General features: G+C 32.0%; 1 long non-coding RNA gene across 1 annotated transcript; it reads left to right on the top strand.

The window, feature by feature from the left end:
• The first annotated feature begins 859 nt into the window (after window positions 1-859).
• LOC134263462 (uncharacterized) lies at window positions 860-1,562 on the top strand. The gene is made up of 3 exons (XR_009991267.1): window positions 860-936; window positions 1,267-1,400; window positions 1,488-1,562. It is a non-coding gene; the product is annotated as an uncharacterized LOC134263462 (long non-coding RNA).
• The last annotated feature ends 2,400 nt before the right edge of the window (window positions 1,563-3,962 follow it).

Here is a 3,962-nt window from a genome sequence, read left to right as displayed (position 1 = left end):
CAAATTAGTAATTAAGCGTTTTATATAAAACAAATGTTTGGGGAAAGAATTTCAATCGGGGCAAGGCAAGCTACATCCTAAGTTCTGAAAACAATTTCCTTGTATGCAAATTAGGAAAATTACATGTATTGTTGACTTTTGGGTCAAAATCGAGGAAATAAAATTCATAATGAATGAATACGGGACAAAAGAATTTTTTTTTGCAGCAATGTTGTGTTTATCAGATTGATAGTGAAAGATTCCCTTATTTTTTTTTATTCAAGTTACATTATATATGACCAAAAAGGCCGAATATTAGGCCACTATATCTTGTTATTCAAAAGGGAATAAAGAGGAGGAAGAAATTTGTTTTTTAAATTTTACTCTAAATTGGATAGCCAAAGTTACTCATATGAGTGTTTGGGATCAACGACTTAAATGTTTTTTTTTTTTAAAACTCAGTTTAGAGATAGGGAAGATACACACGATACATCTTACTTCCGTTGACAATGATGGAGATGCAATACGCTGTGAGAAATCGTTGTATTGGGAATCTTCAGGCTTCGGAGAATTTGTAAAGAATTTAACAACGCAAAATCTGTTGTCCCTTAATCGAATGGTGTGTATTACTGCAATTATTTTAAACGTGTAATTTTTAACGTTTTTTTACCGTGAATTCTAGAGATTTTTCTTGCAAATAGTCTTAGACTAATGTGGAAAGAAATCATGTAAAATATATGTAAAATCTTTCTTAATTCATATTTTTTTATTTTTTGACTTTTCTTCAAGACATGTGTTATGAGGATTAATGTCAGTCAAAGCTATTTTCATGAGAATGACACATTCGGTGTAGCAGTCACGGTAAAAGATTACGGTACACATCCGTTATCAATTCAGAGTACAATACTGGTGCCGCATATTCCATATATCAACGTTATTGGAAGGGTTGTGGCATTGGTACGTTTAACAATAACAGGAAAATTCATTTTCATTTCATAACGACGTGAAATTGTCTACCTTTCTTGTAGCAGAAATGCAACAAATGATAATATTTTGAGAGTAATAACTATTTTGCAAAACTCAATCTAATACTTAAGACTACAGCATACACTATATCACAATTTAGGGTACAGGGCTAATACTTCAAATCTCTTACTCTTGGAAGTTATATCTTAAACTAAAAAAAGGAATTTATAAAAATCGTACGAATCACTTATTAGGTTATTTCCTAAATACATAAATAAAAAAAACGAGGGTGTAAATACTTCATGCAAACTTTTTTTGAAGATGTATTTCAAAATAACTGGGAAAACAGACCCACCTGAAATTATACCACCAACTCCAAGAAATGACCAGGAGTATACCATTTATGTTGGGGGAGATTTGCACGTCGATGTATACGCCAAAGCATCAGCTGGCAGGTCAAGTTTTTAAATGTCTTAAAATTTTCTCGATTAATCACTTTTTAATGTATAACCCCCCATTTTTAAACATTATTTTAATTTTAGGCATATAGTGCGATTTGATTTCCTTCGACCAGATGGAAAACCTGTCAATCAAACGAGCATTCTACCTGCACCTAATATCAGTAGTAATGCTGTATTTATATCAATATCCTGGTCTCCTACAGAACTAGAAAAAGGTCATCATATTTTATGTGCAAATGCTGAAGATAACAAAGGGTAAAGCAAAACATAGTTGAATAAATATTAGTTAAAAGCATAGGACTCAGCCTGTTTAAGATAACTTTTATTTATTAGTGAACACAAATCATTATACATGCAGTACATTATAGATGGAGATTGCAATTGAACATTATTAAATAATATTTAATTTCTTTATGAAAAAGCAAAGAAAATAACAATGTTAAAGAAATTGAATGTAAATATAGAAATATGGTTTTCATAAATATACATAAATTGATATGAAAAATATAAAAAATACCAGTCCCTTTTTTCTTTATTTTTATAGGATAATGACTGTGGACTTGCACTGCTTTCGCATCGTGGTCAAAGGTTTGTGCATTTTAAAAAATATCACAGAGAGTTTTTATTTTTATTTTATAGAAATAGCCTCAAATTGGTTATACTGGGTAGTAAAAAAAGAAATTACTATAGTAGAATGAAATAGAAAAACGAAATTATAGGTCTGAAGCTGTTAAGGGTTGTCAACACTCCATGACTTGTATGAAATTCATGGCCCTGGATTCAGGGGTTCAAGTGCTAGGGCGGGGCTAAATAAGTAGGTAGTGAAAATGCATTATTTCTTTGAAAATCTTCTTCTCTGCTCCTAGGTATTAAATAAACTAAGTGCATAGTTATGGTGAGCAAGAGTGCCTCTACCAAAATTGTGAATTTTATGGCCCCAGGGTCAAGGGCTCTGGTGTAAGGGTGGGGCTCCATAGATTATATAGTGAAAATACATGAATTCTTTGAAAATCTTCTTCTCTGCTCCTGGGTAATAAATAAACTAACTAAGTACGTAGTTATGATGAGCAAGAGTGCATCTACCAAAATTATGAATTTTATGGCCCCAGAGTCAGGGGTTCTGGTGTAAGGGTGGGGCTCCATAGATTATATAGTGAAAATACATAAATTCTTTGAAAATCTTTTTCTCTGCTCCTGGGTATTAAATAAACTAACCAAGTGCATAGTTATGATGAGCAAGAGTGCCTCTACCAAAATTGTGAATTTTATGGCCCGAGGGTCAGGGGGTTTTGGTGTTAGGGTGGGGCTCTATAGATTATATAGTGAAAATACATGAATTCTTTGAAAATCTTCTTCTCTGCTCCTAGGAATTAAACAAACTAACTAAGTACATAGTTATGATGAGCAAGAATGCCTCTACCAAAATTGTGAATTTTATAGCCCCAGGGTCAGGTGTTCTGGTGTTAGGGCGGGGCTCTATTGATTATATAGTGAAAACGCAGTACAGTTAAGGTGCGCAATGGAAATATCGACAAAATATTGTATTTAAAAATGTATTTGTAATCGGGATGGCGATCATTATTTATATCGAATAATTGTAATTATGATTAATAACTACATATCGAGGACGATTATATTTTATATTTAATCTAGTCACGTGATACGACAGTCACGCGATTTTAGCACATTGACTTGCAGTATTGATGTTACATATAAATATCACTAGTGCAAGGGCATAACCAAGTTAAATTTCCAAGTTTAGTATATAAATATTTTCAACACGCATTCTAGTTTCTAAAAAGTGCTGCGATCCTGTTTAAATTCTGCAATTTAATTATTAAAATTATATTTGTATGACCGAATGCTATATTTTTTATGGTCAGCGGCATGAAATATTGAATCAGATATAATTAAATCATTTTTAAGATTTCATCAGGATCGAAGCACTTTTCAGATACCTTAATAGTTATAGAGATGAATTGTAAAATCTTACTTTGATCCATAGAATGAATGCCCTTGCACTAGAACGATTTATTAAGACCCCCACATAACTCTCCGATGTACTTGCATACAAATATACGACAGTGTCAATAAAATACGTAATGTGCAGAAAATATATTAATAGAATAGTGAAGAAGACAGTAAATTCAAGTTGTTGGCTTATAGCATATCTGTAAATAATATTTTATTTAATTAGAGATTACATATTTTGTTGAGAAAATATTACTTGATCTGTCTCTCACTGCATACAAACTACGTCACGTTGTAAGAAATGACGTCATATTGACAAGTGTATTGCGATCAGTGACTCGTTTATAACTTGTTATGTGGGATTTAACTAACGACAAAACAGCATGCTATAGTAAGTTTTTATGTAGTTTGATGATTTCTTACTGGTTAGATTAGCTTATCAACTCATTTTGTGGTATTTTAAAGAAATATTGTATGACGTATATTGTGTATGATGTCATAGTCAAGTTTTCCCATACGAATTAGGCTTCGCCTCCTTTTTGTAACCTTAACTGTGCTGGTCTAATTCTTTTAAATTTTCTTCTC

The sequence above is a fragment of the Saccostrea cucullata genome, unplaced genomic scaffold (genome assembly GCF_032062105.1).
Source record: "Saccostrea cucullata isolate Sc308-1 unplaced genomic scaffold, CSIRO_AGI_Scuc_v1 ctg11178, whole genome shotgun sequence".
Classification (NCBI taxonomy): domain Eukaryota; kingdom Metazoa; phylum Mollusca; class Bivalvia; order Ostreida; family Ostreidae; genus Saccostrea; species Saccostrea cuccullata.
Note: the sequence above shows the minus strand (reverse complement) of the source record. Positions and strands in the feature narration are given on the sequence as shown.